General features: G+C 41.0%; 1 long non-coding RNA gene across 1 annotated transcript; it reads left to right on the forward strand.

The window, feature by feature from the left end:
* The first annotated feature begins 464 nt into the window (after window positions 1-464).
* LOC146717052 (uncharacterized) lies at window positions 465-1,797 on the forward strand. Its single transcript, XR_014922671.1, has 3 exons — window positions 465-744; window positions 889-1,171; window positions 1,299-1,797. It is a non-coding gene; the product is annotated as an uncharacterized LOC146717052 (long non-coding RNA).
* The last annotated feature ends 17,413 nt before the right edge of the window (window positions 1,798-19,210 follow it).

A 19,210-nucleotide genomic window follows, 5' to 3' on the forward strand; every position in this document is an offset into this window, starting at 1 on the left:
TTGTTCAAAAAGCTCACCCATTTCCCTGAACTATAAACACTATTCCCTGCTTTGACACATGACTCAAATTTGGTGAACTGTTACTGCAAAACTCTACACACAAATCCCTACATTTTACAGTGCTTACACCATGTAGTCATTTAGAAAGCACTAGCATGCAATAATGTTAACTTAAGTCAGCATAGCTTGAGCTCAATTAGCACACAATTAACCAGCTGGAAACACTAGGAGTCAAAATTTAGCACACACCAATCAGAACCTGCGATGGATAGATAAAAGGGCCAAAGTCAGCTCATTCAGGTTTGAAACAATGGATCCAAAGAGATGCAAAGGAAGAGGACGTGGTGGAGAAAGAGGACGTGGTGAAGGAGGAGGACGTGGTGAAGGAGGAGGACGTGGTGGAGGAAGAGGACATGGTGAAAGAGGAGGGTGTGGTGAAAGAGGAGGACGTGGTGGAAGAGGAGGAGGAGGTGGTCTAGGACAACAGGAAGGTGGTGGAGGAGGAGGGAGAGGTGGAGGAGGAGGAGGACGTGGTGAAGGAGGTGGAGGTGGAGAACGACGGCGACAAGGAAGGGGAAGAGCAAGGGCAAGAAGACAGTCAGTCTCGGATGAAATTCGAGCCACTTTAGTTGACCATGTCCTTGTCCATGGGATGACTATGAGGGAGGCTGGGCAACGAGTACAACCAAATTTGAGTCGCTTCACTGTTGCCTCCATCATCAGAACCTTCAGGGAGGAAAACAGGTAGGTGTACTTGCAGTAAGACTGCTTTGTACAGTAACGTTTAAGTTACTGAACTTATGTGTCTTGAGTTTCAGTATGTTTCCATTATTTGCCTGTAAAATGAATGTGTGACAGTTACAGTAATGAGTGCTTCTATTTTTGTAGGACACAGAGACGACCACCTGGTGGAGGCAGGTTAAGGCTTTTGTCGGAGGAGCAAGAGAGGGAACTTGTAAACATGGTAATTGCAAATAATGTAATCCGCCTGCAAGAGATTCAAAGGAGAGTGATTGAGGATGATCATCTTTTTCGAGGCATAAATGCCATCAGCCTCTCCACAATTGACCGCATCCTCCGAAAGAATCAATTCCGGATGAAACAGGCATACCGAGTCCCTTTCGAACGAAACTCTGACAGAGTGAAAAACCAACGTGTGGAATATGTTCAGGTATGAGTTTTGATACTGTATAAAGTATTGTGTACCATCACAGCATGGCAGTTTATGCTGCCATTTCAGCACTCTTGAACTGTGGTTCAGGGTACCGATTGACTCTACTGTGTTATGTGTTTTGCAGAGAATCTTTGAGATTGAAGGACGGCCTGTTCCCCATGAAATAATCTTTGTGGATGAGGCAGGTTTTAACCTGACCAAAAGAAGGAAAAGGGGGAGGAACATAATTGGCCATCGGGCTATTGTAAATGTCCCTGGTCAGCGTGGGGGGAATGTCACTATGTGCGCAGCCATCAGCCAACGAGGGGTACTCCACCGCCATGCCGTACTAGGACCCTATAACACTATGCTTCTCCTTGCTTTTCTTGATGGTTTAAGACAACATATGTTCCAGCTGGACTACAGGGAACCAGCACAGCCAGAGCAGCCTCACTACGTTGTTGTGTGGGATAACGTCAGCTTCCATCGCGCTGCTCTGGTTCGTGACTGGTTTACCCAAGGTTTTCTAATATCTTTCTGCCTGCATACTCTCCCTTTCTAAACCCGATAGAGGAGTTATTTTCGGCATGGCGGTGGAAAGTGTATGACCGAGAACCTTATGTCCGTGTTCACCTCCTTCAGGCCATGGAAGATGCCTGCCTAGACATATCAGTAGATGCATGACAGGGGTGGATCAGGCATGCAAGAGGATTTTACCCCCGCTGCCTGGCTGGGGCCAATATAGCCTGTGATGTGGATGAGATTCTCTGGCCTGACCCAGACCAAAGACAAGATGCTGAGGTGGGATAATGTTTCTGGTGTGTGTTGTACTGTATAGTACATGAATGACAATGTGCCACTGTACATACATTGGTTGCGTCTTTTGTGTTTATCATGTGACAAGGGTTTTGAAGGGGAGAACCATAAGCAACCTATTTGTTTTGGAACTATTGTTTTGAATTAATTGTACCAGTGTGCAAAACTCTGTTGTAGTGTATGTGTTTTTGAGGGCTTGTGTTTGATGTCTGAGGGCAAAGTTTGGTTTTTCAGCAGGAGTGAATAGTTTTGGGTGTAGAGCTTCATTTTGACCTGGAAATAGGATGTTTGGGAAATTGAGTGAGATGTTATGGATTTGTGTTTACTGTTGTGAGGATATGAGGCGTAGTTTCAAGAAATGTGTTTTAGCAATCGAGAAAAACTGTAATAACCAGTTGAAATTTTCTTAGTCTCTTGCTAAGCACTAATAGGCAGGTATGTTGTGTCTCAAGGCAGCTGTTGTTTACACCTGATTTGGTGCTTTACAGATAAAACAGATTTGAACTGAAAGGTATCCATGTCTGTGGATTGAATTAATACACCTTAAAGAAGCAGCTTGACCACCACCCACTTCCTCCACCTCATCCGAGGGAACACAGAGGCATTCCCAGGCAAGCGAAGAAACATGTCTACATGTCCTGGGTCTACCCAGAGCCTCCTCCCAGGAGGACATGTCCAGTAAACCTCACCTAGGAGCTACCCACGTTCACGTTTCTGCTCTCTTCACAAGATCTGGTTTCTGTGGCTTCTCCTCTGTCCATCTCAAACGGGCCAAAAAGCCAGTCAGCCATTTGTTCCTTTCATTTTTGAATAGGTGTGTTTAAGATATACAGTGTTAACTGCTTTTAGATGTTTTGCCAATAGCTCCCGATTTATATGGATCTGTAAAGAGCTAAAAATCTCATTACTGGTGGTTCTTGGATGTTGGAAGGCTCGTGTTTTTATGTTACACCAGGGTTTACCCTACTTGCAAAGCCTACTCACTTTGTGAGTTAGGCTTTGTGTTGAAGGAACAAGGTGATACCAACTGTCTTTATGAACTGCAGCTATTAGCAGCACTGTGTGGCATCTGTCTCTAAACTCCCTGCTCAACTGAAAACATGCCGAGACACCATGAGTGTTTGCAGGAAGCTTAGTAAGTCAACTGGGCAAACAGTGTTTAAATGACACTGGATATGACCCATCTGTTGAACAGACTCAGATAAGCAGAGTCTGAACTCGGAGCCACAGATGGATTTCACCTTCCCAAACAGGTTTTTCTTCTTATCTCTTGAGTTTTCAGGGTTTTTATAACCTTTACAGACAATACACCTCAATGACAGGCACATTTATCCAGAATGATAGCTGCTGAGTTAAAATGATGTTGGTCACCTTGCTTGCTTGTTTGTTTGTCTTTTGCCGCAGCATTTTTGCAGTTTCAGTAATTAGAGGCGTGCAGTTCACATCTCTCTTTTTTTTAAAGCAGTAGAAAGTGAGAGAGTAGGCCTGTTTTAGTTAAACTGAACCATGTTTGTGTTTCTTTTCTTTTGAGATGAATCCAATTGAGACAACAGCCTTGTGTTGGCACCCCCTACTCCCCCAAACCCACCCAATCCCAGTACTATATTTCACCACTAGATAAAAACCAACCTCTATGTGCGTTTGAGAGTGTGCACATTAAAAGGCATTCTGCCTCGTCGTCTGTCTTTCCTCCTGTCTTTCAGGTGCAGGGTGTCCTTGCAGAGCTGAGGACAACTCACTCTTTAGGGTCTTCATAAATCTTCAGGTAAAACTGAGCTCAATTAGCAGCGACGCCATCCTCCGAAATGTCATCCCCTTTTTTTGCTGCCAGACAATTACTGTTAAATACCTTTTATTGTTGTTTGTGTGTATGAGAGCCAATTCTCATTTAGAATTCAGCGGCTAAAGTTCAGACAGTGTCATTACATAGAGCTCAGGTAATTATCCCTCTACCTACTACGAACTAATTAATGTGAAAGAAATGCTGGTGTTTTTAAAAAGGCCTGAGCTGAGGTCAAATATTTGTTTCTAAAAGATTGTCTGGTTTAGTGACATCTTGTTAAAAATGAAAGTAAACAACCACAATAAAACAAATTACCAAATATAAAATTGTTATTTTGGAAATGTCTCAAAATTAAGAACTTATAAATAGTTGGACTGCATTTGACTTCCACCTGATCCTCCAAGCACCAGAACCCGACAGCTTCTGCTGCAGGTGTTTGCCCACCAGAGGCTGGGTCCCACGTGCTAAGGCCTCCCGAGGCCTGGTTCCAGGATGGAGCACTTGTTTCTCTGTCCTACGCAAGGTGGCGTGGTACTTGTGCTCCTCATCCCAGGAGTCTTTAGAACTGCAGTTAGTCTGAACTAACTCAGGAGCAGTTTTCCTTGGGAGACCCTAGGAACTCAGACTTCTCTGCTTCGTCCTCACTTTAAGGAGAGAAGGGAGCATGAGGACAAAGCTGTTGACTAACAAGTTGATCAATGCTTCTCTCTTCACCTGTGGGCATGAGCCGTGAGCAGTGACTGGAATATGCAAGAGGTGGTGATAAGATTCACTGAAATGGTGGGGGACTACACCATAGGTGGTTCTCAGAGTAGAGCCATTGCACCTTGATTTCGAAAGAATCTAGATGAAAAAGTATCTGATTATGATGCCTCCTGGATAGCTCCTAGGTGATGATATTCAGACATTCCAATTGGCAGAAGGGTGAGAGAGACCCAGGGAACACTGGAGAGAGGGTCTCTCAGGAGGTTTCCAGAGCTTGAAAAGGTGGCGACAGACACCCAGACCGGTTTGGTACTCTGGGTTTAGAGTGGATCAAAGTTAAAACCAAATTATGTCTTTTGATCAATGATCCATTAATTTTCTTAACCACTTATCTTTTCAGGGTTGTAAGCAAACTGGAGCCTATCACAGCTGACACTGGATGAGAGGCAGTGCGCTCCCTGGAGGCTCCTAACACCGAGAGACAGTCACCCGTTCCCGCGGACATTCACGCACGTACAGTCGGGTCTTTGGACTGCACGATGGAGGCAGCCAGAGGGAGAACGTGAAGACTTTTAATGCTGCAGCAGGCGAGTATATTTTAGACAAAGTTAAACTTACAAAACCATCCAACAAATTTTCAATTAACTGGAACACAGTCAGTTAAACAGACCTTCATCCATCCTTAGAGACGGAGCTAGCTGATACAAATCACTCTGCAGTTCCAGGAGTCTTTAAATGTGGTGGCATTTAAATTACACCAAATTGAAAAACGAGTGAGAACTCAGTGAGGAGTTATTATTTGGACCATCAGATTTCAAGAGAGTCAAAGTTCACGCTCCTGCTCTATAGGCAGGATGTATAATCCTCTGGAAATACTGAAATTAGATGCATGAATGTAACACTGACATTCTTGTGTTGGCAAAATCTCTTGTCCACATACCTTTAGTATATTTCGTGAGCCTGAATGGGCTCTTCTACAGTTCCAGCTCTGCAGCAGTTTGCCCTGTCTGATCCCGTCAGTGACTTTCTTTCATATCCTAAACTCTGAGGAGCTATATGACCTTGAAACCTTTCAACTAAAGGAAGCACATACAAGCAACTACACAAAAGTTTCATGAAATACTCTGTGTGCTTATGTTCAGTGTCACAGTCTGGAAGTTAAAGTATATCACTTTTCTACTTCCCCTCTTTCTGTTTGGCACTAATTTGGGGCTGCATCAGCACTGAGAAGTCATCTGTCTCTTTTCCACCAGCTACCCTCTGTGTCTGGCTTGAATCATTGCGTTCACAGCAGCTGAATATCCCTCTATGCAAATGTTATAATCATATGACAGACTGATACCGTCTAACTCAGGATAAATTTGACATCTATATAAACGTTGTCAGAAAAAATAGAGAAGCTCTTTGTTCAGGCCTTCCGACAGAGCAGCAGCAGGTATCAGCTATATGTCGACATCGATGCACAACTGCTATAAAGACACAATTTTGGGAAAATTTAGATGAATATAGATGTGCGACACCTTCTGTCGCTTCCTGACTCATCCATTTGTCTCCATTAGAGTGTGCACAGGGAATTAAGCTGTGCATCTGTTGCAGGTCATGTCTGGATCTGTCATTGACATGCAGCATTACGAGAGGTATGGAGGTTCAGGGAGGACAAAACTGCAGTATGTCAGTGAGCTGACAAAGACAAATAAATAAATGAAAAGCTGAATCAAATGTGCGAATAGATAGGAGATTAGTAGAACATCTGTTGTGCCTTTAACATGCATCAAGTAACCCTTTTCATGTGATAAATGCTTTTGATCTAAGCATAGAAAACCTAGCTAGATTTGAGTTATTTTCCATATTTAGCTTAATGGCAATGTTAGCAAGCAAACTACGGTCAGCCAGGTGCTAAATTTGGTATCAAATAATTTGTGCACACTCGCAGTAAGCTTAATGGTAATTAACAACAGTCAGAAGAATGCCTTTTTTTAATCAGTTGTAAGCCTCCAGTCAACAACAGCATGTCATTCGATTCAGAGAGAACTCAAATCCAACCCGTTTGGATGAATTCCAAACTATCTGGATAAATACTGTTTCAAATCGGCTAACTAATCATCATCAGATTTGTGGAGTATCTAAATGACAAGTAGGTGACTATACTTAGCAGTTGGTTGCTTTCCAGATTACTTCACCAGCCCACATGATTCATGTCTGTATGTCAAACAGTATCGACTTTAGCCATCAGTGAATCTTGTAATGGCACAAAGCAAAGATGTAGTTGCTTTGCACTGTAATACCCAGTGTAATGGGGGCAGTTAGCCAGGCTTTAAGTGTGTGTCAGGTAACCCTTTTTCATGTAATAAACACTTTTTATTACCACTGTCTGAATGGATTGTAATGGAACTTAAATAAAGAGACCTTCTGCGACTCCCTCGGTTTCCTCTAACAGGCTGCAGACTGATTTATATGCGAAGCATTCGGGTCAGCAAAAATGCAGAGCACCTTTGAATAGATTAACCAAGCTCAACTTGATAAATGAGCCTAAAAACTTCCCTATATATTTGAATGGCAGGACATTTTTTTCATTATCTGACCATGTGTACAGGTAATCTGTCATTTTTCTTAAAATATAATATTGTAGGACAGTTTGTATACAGACTAGAATTCATAGGCCCCTCGCTTCCAGGTCGATTGCAGCTCAACTCGGTTGTTGTTCAATACTTGTCATCAATAAGTTTCCATATGGATTTGTCAGATAGCTGTGGATGGGATTAAAAGATGGGAGGAAGTACTGTAGACTCTGGGAAATGTGTCTCTTTGCTCAGCAGAGGCTGTCATAGCGGAGAGGGAGAGTCGAGAGAGTCGTTCTGCTTCAGCGACAGGAAAATGCCACCGAGCTGCTCCGCTTCCTCGCTCATAAATACTCTCAAGGACCGCGGCTTTACAACAAGTCAATAGCTTCTGTTAGCAATGCACGCACACACACAGGCAGAGAAAAACGCACGCACACACACAACCAGCGGTGTGCACGTATACACAAATAAAAAAACACACATCAGCAAAATACGCAGATGCATGCTGTCAAAATATAAATCAACAATCACAGCACTACATAAACACAAGTGCCAGGCCAGCAAAACGGGCTGCTGGGATAAATACGGAGCTCACGAAGCCGGGGGTAAATCTGTCCGGAAGGAGGGATGGAGGGAACATTAAAACATGAGTCTTCATTTAAAGGAACACTTTCCTCACAGTCAGAGTTTGAAAGAAAGCTGCTCTCTGAAACTTTTCCTGTCACAATTTCCTTAAACGTCCCGTCAGCACACGGGACGCCGGTGAGCCTGGAATAATGCAGACCTCACCTGAAGCAGCTGCACCTGCATAAACTGCTTTTCCAGTGGGTGTCAGATACCCAGCTTTGATTATTGATTGGATTTATAACAGCATGAACAGTAAAAAGAAAACAAAAAAACAAACAAGAAAGGAAAGCTGAAAATGAATGGTAAAGCACTAGATCTTCATCTGTATTATCATTAACATGCCTTATCGCATTTGTGTTTTGCCGGATTCACTGAAAATCACATTTTAAGAATAATTACTCTCTGACATTTTTATTTCATTGACAAGGAGGAAGAGATAAATGTGATGAAACAAAAGTCCCGGACTTTACGTGGATGTCTCAGGTACGTGGATTCATTTGGGAAATGCCTCATGTTCTTTGATCTGAATGGTGAAATGGTAAAAAAAAAAAAAAAAAAAAGTCACCATCACCGTGAGAAGTTACATCACTTTGGAGGTTAAAACTGCCTCATGATGGCAGCTCCAGCTGGATTATCAGAGCTTCATCCCTTGTTGGTGTCCTTCAGCTTTTCACCAGCAGCAAAGACTGCTGGTCCATGGAGGAACAAACTGCCTGTGGTTTGATTCCCTCAGCCCTGACGGCCGCCTCCGTATTCATTTTATTTACAGCTCAGTCTGTCCCAGTGGCATGGAGCTGCTTGCTGGTGGGTGGAGAAAGGAGATGGTTGAATTGGAAGACAAAGAAAGAAGAAATCCGCTGCCTGACTCTGGATTCGGGCTGTTATTTTTAGCCAAAGCAGCCATAATTACCCGGGCAACGTCTAACAAAATTGTTCAGGCTCGGCTGGGCAATTAGGCCAGGCGGAGCAGCTAATGGAGAGAGAATTACACAGACCTTTCCCCCATTAGCCCCCATTTACAGCAGGAAATTTACTGGGAGTGTACGGGCCAGGCGTGACTTCCAAACCAGATTACTGCTCTGAAACCAATCTCCCTCATCCTCCCATCTTTCTCTTTCTTCTCTGCATCCAAAAATAAGAGCAAGTGGACAAACCCAGAAAATAAACTCACACAATCATCTCAAAGACAGCCAGGGAATGAGTTTACATTACAAACGTTTCTTGAGTTTAAGGAGAATAATAGTTTGCATTGTTAAAACTGAAATGCAAAGGAAATACCTGCAGCGGCACTTGAAGGGGCGAAACTCAGTGATACAAAACTTTTTCACAGGCTGAGGAGGACCAACTACAACTAGCAAAATCATGTGGTTTGAACTGGAGTTGTTGAACTGGATCAATCCAGCAGCAGATTAGTGATTGCTCTACGCTCTGACCTAAAAGACAATTAAAAGTAAGAATGGCACTGGCCCAATCCAGTATGAGGTGCAGCTTATATCATCGTCAGCTATCTATGTTGATTTTTTTCTTTTCTTTTATCTGTAAATTTAATTTAACTGTCACATTCACATCAATGATAGGGCCTTTTAATTGTAAACCTAGAAATTGAGGTGGAAATGACTGAAAATGCAATCAAAGCAACTATTTGCAGACTTATGTTGATAAGGATTCTTTCATATGACTGGTTATTGATTACCTATGATTAATAATTCATATTATTATTATTGTTCTTCTTTTTTTTTCTTAGCATCATCTTTGTTTTTTGATTAAAATGCAATACTGGTTGACTGTCTGAGTTTTACCGACCAGAGTTCATGTTCCACTTCCTGGCTGTTGTTCAGCATTATGCTAGTAGGTCAGGTAGAGAAGAATAGCCCTGTATTGTCATTTTATAAGGTAAAAACATTAAACCTGGAGAAAAAGTACTGACATCACCCTGTGAGGGCCAATTAATTAATAAACTCCTATTTATTTTGTGCTAATGTTTTCTTGTAACATTAGTGCCGGTCTTGACTTCCACGTTTATCTTTTTCTGTAATGCCATTGGTCATCCCTCGGTAGCCCTTTTTGATCTGTGGGTCATTCCCTTAGGCAGGGTCTGCAGGAATGCACTCTCAGTGTGCATAAAAGGCTCAGAATATCTTCAAGTGAGCCCTCATGCACTTGACAGCTTGACAGTGGAACAGCCCTACACCCTCACAGACTTGGTGGGAGCGTACCTTAAAGTGTGGGAATCTGTGAGACGCTCTCAGTTCAGCAGGCAGAGAGGACATAATGTTGATGTTTCTTTACATGAAGACCTGCAGATCGAGAGCGTGATGACTCAGAGATTAACGGCACAGTATCACAACCTGTGTGCTCTCGTGCAAACAGAGCTGAGAACAGAGCTGTGCAGAGAACAACTGTGAGAGTATTTGAATTATTTTTCTTTTAAATCCAGCTTAAAAATATCAACGGTGGTTTTAGGAGCAGGACTGCAATTACGCTGTTTTTACATCCTTATTCTCCTGTTTCAAATTTCCATGTTAAAAACACAAAAATATCATCGCATCCTGCAGAATTAAGACTGCTCAACTATGAAAGGTCAGTCTTATTAAAGATTACATTTGATATGTTCATCAGTCATTTTAGTTGTCAAAAAAGTGCTTTTCCCAAATAGAAGCCGTGATCCTACAAGCTGAACGCAGCAGAAATGTAAATGTTATTTTCCACTGCTGCATGTATGTTGTGGACAGTGAGCTGCAGGAGTACCCGTGGATCTGGTGCTGCATTAAAAATGAGAAACGTGATAAAAAAAATGAAGGTAAGAAGAGGAAGAGGCTTCTTTTCACAGGTGGAGAGGTGAATATGGAAACAATGAATGTGTAATACAGTATGCTGACACACAGACACATACACCCACAGCCCTCCATCCTCCAGCTTCTCTTGGTTGTACAAATTTGAAGTATCCGGCACTGAGGCTTAACAAAATATCAAAGACACAAAAGAAAGTATTAACAAGGCAAAAGTTCTTGATCCCTTTTTATAAGACGTAAAAAAAAAAAAGGAAAAGCAAAGCAGCAGAGGAGATTTCCATTTCAGCATTAATTCCAGCTCTGGTGAATTTCCAATGTTGGCAGCCATTAAGTTCTGTCAAATCAAATGTGACACCAGGGGAAGGACAGAAAAATATTCAAATCATCTTTCAAATCTTTTTCCAGAGCTGTCTCTTCGAGAGCTGCTGCTCCAGCGGCTGACAGTTCTGACAATTAATTTATGTCTAACAGATTATTCCATAAACCACTGCTGACCCCCGAGCACGTGCACGGGCACGCGTGTACCTGCTGCAGGGGTGTGACTGCCCTCTACAGCTGCAGCATTTGCAGGAATGTGGCACAAATGTCCATCAAAGAGCAGCAGCTGCTGCCATGCTTAATCTCTACAGAAAGGCCATGGAAAAAGGATTTTATTTTATTTTTTTAAATATCTGCTTGTGAAAGGTGAACTGCGCAGAAAGGCTGAGGCTCTATATTTCTGTGACTCAACAAGTGCACCTTTGTGTACTGCTGGGCACCTGCTGTGAAGCACCACTACTAAATTAAATAATCCTTCTAATGACCTTTATATTGTCATTATAGCCTTAAGTAACTGTATTGTAATTTAAAAGTGTGATGCTCCAGGTAACATTTGAAACTAACCTATGATGCTTGTTCAGTGGAGACACCAGAAGATGATGATTGTATTGGAGGGAAGAAAAACGTACCAGCTGTCCAAAAAAACAAATTCTGTTGCTGTGTTAATAGGTGGACTGCGTGTAATAAAGTCTCTGTCTTTACTTTGCAATTCTTTGTCAAAATATCATTAATAAAATAATACTTTCACTTTATTCAAAAATTGGGGTTTTTCCTTTTTTTCCACTTACCATCCATTTTTTTTTTAATAATTTACCTAATTCATACTTTTGGATAAACAGTTTGCAGTTTCTCTGGCAAATCCAATGTATTTATTTAGAAAACTTTAATTCTCAAAAAACAAACAAACAAACAAAAAGACTAAGAAATGTGGTCATGCTGTAAATCTCAACGTGCATTTTGTGACTGAGTTTGGCGGTTCGGTGTTCAGTCTGTCTGACAGCCTATCTTGGCTTCCATATGTCCCCCTCCTCCTGTGACAGGAGTTAATTTTTCGTTGGATTTGTTTTTTGAGCTTCATTAACCGGTGCGAGATTAGTCCTTGGTGGGACGCTGGTGGGGGAAAGCGCTCGTGCCTCGCCTCCGACCTGCTGAGGTGCAAGCAATTAACAAGCAGGAAGAGGGAGTCTGTCAAGAGCACCAACGCAAAAGCTCAAGACACCTAACCCACTTAGACGCTTTCAGCTCTGCAATAAAGAAACTTCTGTAAACTGTCAAACGATAATAGCCCTGGCCACCGCTGGTAATTGCAATTAGCGGAGGTAAAGTAGGATAGTACTACACACACACACACACACACACACGATCAAAAAGCATTCCTTCTGAAAAACATTAACCCATTTTTTTCTCTTCATGACATCAGAATGCATCAGATTTCAGCCAGAAGGAAGTTCAACTGAATAAAAAAATTATATTAATTTACAGGGGATTCAGGTCTTTACAGATCTAAGGCAGGAATTGAAAACAATAGAAAAGGAAATAGAGGCAAGGATCTAAAGAAGGACAAAGAAAGCAAGCAAAGATGAACAAAGCAGGCAGACCAGCCTGATGTGCAAAATGTGCACTAATGACGGTAATCCAGTAAATCTGTTGATGTACACGGATACACGGATCATTTTTCTTTTTGTTTTTCAGCATGAATTTGAAACCAGAGTGTTTTTAATACACTGGGAACAACATGTATGTTCTCCTGAGACTCCTGCGGCAATGCGTCACCCTGGCAACCGAGAAAATGAAGCTTTGAAATGTGGCAACAATTTAACCCAAAACAGGATCTTATTGTAACGCTTATCAGACAGTTTTATTGGCTAAATATAACCAAGAAGTTTTTTTGCTTAAACTTCCCCAAACAATGAATGAAAACAAAACTTAGGTCTAAAAGTAATATCAAAGAAATCACAAGAATCATCAGTTCCACGCGGGACTGGAAAGTTTGATCTCTGGTGTGCAACCAGAAACTTCTACCATTGTTTTTTTGTTTTGTTTTTTTACACAAAAGACTTTTCACTCACTGACACAAATCACTATTGAAAATGTCTAAATTTCTCTCTATGAACACACAAAAAGACAATTTGTGTCCAGAAACACACATCAATAGTGTTATACTGAAACAAAGCCGCAGCAGTGGGAGGTTTGAGAAGGTTCAGGAAGGAAGAAAAGACAAATGAGAGAGAAGAGGAAAGAAACGTAAAGGGGGGCACGAAAAGTAGAGAAAAAGAAGAAATTATGTTATGAAACACAGAGGATAAGAGATTGAAAGAGTTTAAGAAATAAGCTGATTAAAAGATGACAAAAGTAGAAAAGAGGAACAAAGAAAGAAGGAATTATGGAAAAGGACAGAAATAAATCAACGAGGGAAAGAGGAAGCAGCTGGTATGTGTACGGTGATGAGGCAAGGATACAAAAAAGAAGGAAGGAAAATGGCATTTAAGAGAATCAGAGACACAGAAACACAAGGACAGAAAATCAGAACAAACTTTCACAGAAAAAACAAAGTATGTGAAAGAAAGCAAGGAGAACTCTCCTGTGGCTCCCAAACAGAGCACAAATGCATCTTAATGATAGTCAAAAAATACAGATTTTGTATGTACTCCATTAAATTTAAACATTTAAATGTGACAAATATGTCAGAAACTGAAATCCTTTTTCACAGCACTGTACAGTATGAAATTCCAGATGAAATCTCAGCATTGCTGGATTAAACAATGCTGATTTTGGGCTTCTAGAAGAGATTTTTACTGGTGAGTGTGTGTCACATAAGTGTAAGCGAGTACAACAGTGTAGTTAAGTTAAGGGGAGCACTCAAGTGAAGTAGCAGAAGCTTTAAACTCCACTAAAGTGCAGAACTCTCAGAAATGGCTTCATTTTCTTTAAAAATAAAAAGTCCCATCAGCGGTGACGGTTTTAATTTGACATCACTGACTTCCTGCTAGCTTTTAATCTCTCAGAGCAGCTCAGCTAAAGGATCTGCCCGAATCCCCTCTCACTTCACATTAACGTGTGCAGTCGACTTCAGCGTGTTAATGTTGAGGCAGTCAAATACTCTACATTCATATTCATACTCAGCCGTATCTAATGAATGACAACCATCAGCGGCGGAGGATGAGCGCTGCCTTCGATAAAGCGAGGCGAGGTGGAGGCAGGAACCTCGTTTGATGTCTTATCCGCGGCGTCAGCGATACAGTTCGACTGGATATCGATCAGGCGCATCAGCGTGGGTGTTTCTAGGTGTTATCTCCACCTTCAGAAACCGATACACACACAGTTGTATGTTCTCCCTGTCATTTCATGCCTGAGTAATCGGGTTTAAACTACACTTTTGTCCTTTGAAGCTCCATCTTGATGTCAGGACGCGGTGCCAAACACACACCGGTTTGAGGCGTGTCAGGTGACAGGAAGTCGTTTGGAGACAGTTGTTGTTGAAAGCATCAGCCAAGTGACCGAGTCAGCCCGGGGCATTGTTTGGCTCTTGTGTTTCATAAATTCAATGAGGCTTTTATTGCCTGATTCAATATGCAGCATAAAAGGGTGCAAAGACAATAAATGAAGACAGAGTTTTATTTGCATCTCTTCCTGCGGGGCTAAATTTAAAGGATCAGTGAATCAAATCATTAAAATAAAAACCCCTCTCTGCCAAGCGTGAAGGAAGGAGTTAATTACTCAGATTTAGTGGTTTTGGGGCGATTTCAGTTTCCTATAGACGCTGGAACCAGAGCTCTTCTTCCGCTCTGACGGATCCGCCGCTTGTTTGTGCATGGATTAACAGCAAAGGAAAGGCAAATCAAATAAAATTAAGTATTAATATGCAATATGCATAATTGACAAGCCATCGCTTGGAGTGCTGTTCAAAAACTTGCAACAAGGTAATAAAGTAAACAAACAGGAGGATGAAATTCAGCTCGCAGAGACTCTCCACAGCCTGAATGAGGAGAAAACGGAGTGTTACGTACAGCGCGGCTCCATATTTTTATTGAATTTATTATCTCTACTCGTCACTTTCAGCACACGCTCGCCTGTGCTTATGAATATGTAAAGCTGCAGAGGAGAGATTTACCTGTTGACAGGCTCCTGTTTGGAACATTCAGACAGTTTGGGGTTTGCATCTTGTTTATTATTATTTTTGGTGGAAAATTATCTCCCAAGCACATCAATAAACTGTCAGACAATGGAGCATCTGAGTATCCAGGTGATGCATTTAGTGAATTTACACATCGGGGAACTTTATTTTTAAACCGCTCACTGAAGTCTGAGTCCATTACTTCCACTGGGGTAACATTTATTTATTTATTTTTTTGGGGGGGGTAGAAGCACACGTGTCATGCCTTCTGTTTCAAGTCCTTTCCTGTTTTATTTTGTAATTTCTGCTCTTTTTGTGCTCCTGTCAGCTTCACTTCCTGTTTCTCTCCTTTCCCTGCACTCATCGGTGTCAACTGCATCAAATTAACCAATCAATCTTCTAACTGTATATAAATACATCCCAGTTTGTCTTTGTCAGTCACTGATGCACTGCTTCATTGTGCTCTTAGTTTTACGTTTTTGTGTGATAACTTGTAACTCTTTATGACTTTTCTGTGTATGAGCTCAGCTTAAAGATGAAAGATTGCACTACATACCAGGGTTTTGTGTTTGGGCCCTCCTCTCTGAACTATTACAGCATCATGTAGACTTCTAATATAGTCTTATCCAGGTGACTTTGGGGTTAACCCTGGGTTTTCTGTACTAAGGAGATCAAAGCTGTGGCCATCAGCTGTTTCTTACGGCTCTGTTACTTTTACAGATGCAGCATTTGAGGCACAAGTTTCAGCTGATAATACATTCCATCTGCTAATTATTATTACCTTTTATTTTGTCCTTTTTGTCCTCTGTCCTCAGGAATGTTACTTTGTAAACTCTATTGTTTCATTTTGATGTGCTTGCTCACGCTGGGCAAAATAAAGTTTAAATAAAACTGTTAACTGTTTCACCAAAATTGTCAGTTCGATTTTAAAAAGTATGAGAATCTAGATTAATCTAGATTAGTGGTGAATATAAGGCTATGTCCACACGTACACGGGTATTTTTGTAAACTGAGATTTTCTGTTTTAGTTTTTAAAAAAATCCCGTCCACGTGTAAATGCAAAAAACGAAGTCAAACGCTGTCAAAACATACCAAACCAACAGGGGGCAATATAATCCTAATGTAGAAATGTTGGCCAATCAGAAGTCTAGAAGCCTGGGTGGGAAAGAGTAAACAAAGATGGCACGTAGAAGCGGTCTTTCTAAATGGAGGGACAGTAACTGCATGTGTCTAAGTAAGCATGTAAAAACTGCAGATAATATAACATTAACAGCAACAGTATTTTGTCTCTATCATTGTAGAAATTCATTTCATGTAAATGCACATCTATACGTTGTGTGATTAAATCTCCGTTTTCCTTGTCGATGCGTAAACCCAGCTATGGGCAAATCTCCAGCCTGGCAGGAGTTTTAAAAAAATCTCAGTTTTCAGTGATCCAAGATGGCATTTACGTGTGGACAAAATGTCCAAACACACAGAAAAATCTGTGTTTTCAAAAATACGTACGTGTGGATGTAGCCTAAGTTTTATCCACTGACACGTCACATAAACATGGATTTCCTAACTATAAATTTGACTCCGGTGGGCCAAAAACAGCTCAACAGTTGGGAAAAACCGTATCCAAATCCTCTGCATACCAGCCAGTGAATTTTTTTAATCAAATTTTAAAAAGTTAAATTAAAACTACATAAATCACTGTACTTTATTATGCACACTGTACTTTATTATGCCAATGATTTTAAAAATTCATCATTCAAATTAAAATAAATAAATCAGTATTTTATTATTCACATATTTATTGCACATCTGTAGGGTCTCTTGTGAGAGGGTTTTTTTATTTATTAATTTCTTTTCCTGATGGTGGGAGAAAACTCATGTAACCACAGTCAGACTAACTAGAAGAACCTCTGATATAGTAAATTCTATTAATTATGTTTTCATAAATATTTGAGGCGGGAAATGGACTCTTCTGAATGCTGCGGATGTGTCTCCTGGACCCGGGTGATCGAGCACGAGCACAGTAATTCCTGATTATGCGGATTTGTAGAAGAGCCAGCAGAAGACATGAGTTGGGCTTGCATTAGATCTGCTTCTGTGCATTTTTATCTTTGTGCTTTTAAGTTTTATTTGTGAGCTGTGTATTCTTCATTTGTAATTATTTGTTTTTTTATTTTGTTTGCTGTGTATTGTCTTTAAAGGACTTTGTGAGTCTTGTTTGTGAAAAGAGCCATATATGAATAAATACTGCTATTGCTATGTGTGCATAAACACGACCTGAGGCATGCTTAAGGCTGGTTAATGGCCTGTCAGAAGTAGTTTGCGAGACGTGTTTACATGGGTGCAAATGACCACAGTGCATGCCGGAGTGAAAAGCTGGCCACCGCTGAGAGGATGGAGATGTGGGAAGGTTTGAAAATGGGGATATGGCTGCTCATTTTCAGACCATTTATCAAGAAAATGGAAACACTGAGCGCGACATTAAGTGCCACAAAGAGTAAAAACAGGTGGGCAGCATTTGGCTCATTTCTTGCCCACACAGCTGACCGATGACAACATGTCTGTTTTGCAAAGTTATAGAAATGATTGCACACAAACTCCACACACTGCAATTATAAAGCCCCCTGTGCAACCCCAGGTAAACACAGACGTACTCATGTTAATATTGAATTTCATTCCTCATGTTCATGTTAATAACTTATGAATTTTCCTTCCTTTGATGGTTGTTTCTTGGACTTGGGCTGTTATTGACTGAATACTCACGATTTCTTTTTTAAGACAAGTATGCTTTTAAAAAGTTCATGCTATACAAAAGTACCTCATAATTTAATGAACTTTTTTTCTTGATTCTAGTTAAATGTAATTTATGCGCAGATGCTGAATTTTAGAAAGTAGATGATGGTTTGTCGAAAAATTATAGTTAAAAAAGGTCTTAAATGAACACAAATGAGCATCTGTTTGTCTCAGCTTAGTCTCTCTGATAACTTTTTCCTCAGAAGGATCCTCTGCCCTCTGCACACCACCCCCTCCTCCGCAACTTCACTGAAACTCCATTAGCTGTGCTGTCCCTCAGTAGGATGTGATGTGAGATTAGACTCCGTGTTCTTCTCTCCGGAGCCCTCGGAACGCCGTCCCCTGACCTCCTGCTGCCTCATACAGAAAGACTGAGACAAAAAGCCCATTGAACAAAAACACTTCAGGCAGACAGAGTCTGACTCCTGACCTGTCTACATTAAGACTGACTTCAGTAAGATTTGATCACTATTCTAACTGAAGTGAGTCTCAACTCTTTCAGCTCTGCAGGAAACTTTTTTTCTGCATGAAAGATTAGCAAAACCTTGAAAGTTTAGAGATTTGTCTGCACTGAAATGTTTTTGAGCTACATTGAATTTGAGTGAAAGACGGAGGCCCTGTGGAGCACTTACTGGCTATCGAGGATACTGGCACATGAGAAAAACCTTTTTTTTCTGACACTTTTTCTTTAAATAATGTGGAAATCGTTACATTTCATTTATAATTCAGCAGTCCACTTCATAACGATAAATACTCTGTTATCCTAGATGTCCTTGTAGGTACTGGGGAATTTGTTCGATTTGGTCCTATGTAAATAAAACTGAATGAACTGAATGATGCATTGAATTAGTATGACACTAAGTGTTGGATTTAGTGAAACTAAGCTCAGTTCTGTCCAGTATATGTTAGCTTTGTACCTCTGCAACTTCAAGAGAATTTTTGTATTGTAATAAATATAAAAGATGTGTTTTCACAGGTTTAGACTTAGTAGCTCTGCATGTAAGAAAAAAATACAAAGACCTCTACAAGCCACAGTCACAGTTTTATAAAGATGATATTCTAAAATATACCTTTTCTGTTGGTTGTATTTTCACAGAAATGTGAATGTTTCTGCAATATTTGGTCTCCCTCAAAGGTTCAGGAGGCTGGAGAGCTGCAAAATAAGTTTCTGAGCTGGTTTTGTGTGTGTGTGTTTGTGTGTGTGTGTGTGTGCGCGTGTTTGTGTGTGTGTGTGTGTGTGTGTGTGGCAGAATCACCTGTCACCCCACCTCACCTCCACCCACCGCCCACCTCTCCCCGGTGAGATGTCTTCACTCTGATGCAGAGAGGACACTCTATGAGCTGCCGTGCTGGTGGTAAAATAGGCATGCTAAATTTTGCATGGATTGCCTTTGAAGTGTCAGGAGATAAAAAGGGAAGCTCGCCTGTGTTTTTATGTGTTCATTGTGTGCTGAGGAGAAGCAGCAGCCCAGACCAGGTACTGCAGATCGGGGCTATAATTAAAGCTGAGGATGGAGGAAATTGAGCTGTACAATGGAGAGAAAATCTGTT

Source organism: Copadichromis virginalis, linkage group LG2 (genome assembly GCF_057382275.1).
Source record: "Copadichromis virginalis isolate Kocher_CV1m ecotype Utaka linkage group LG2, C_Virginalis_male_GT1.1, whole genome shotgun sequence".
NCBI lineage: Eukaryota > Metazoa > Chordata > Actinopteri > Cichliformes > Cichlidae > Copadichromis > Copadichromis virginalis.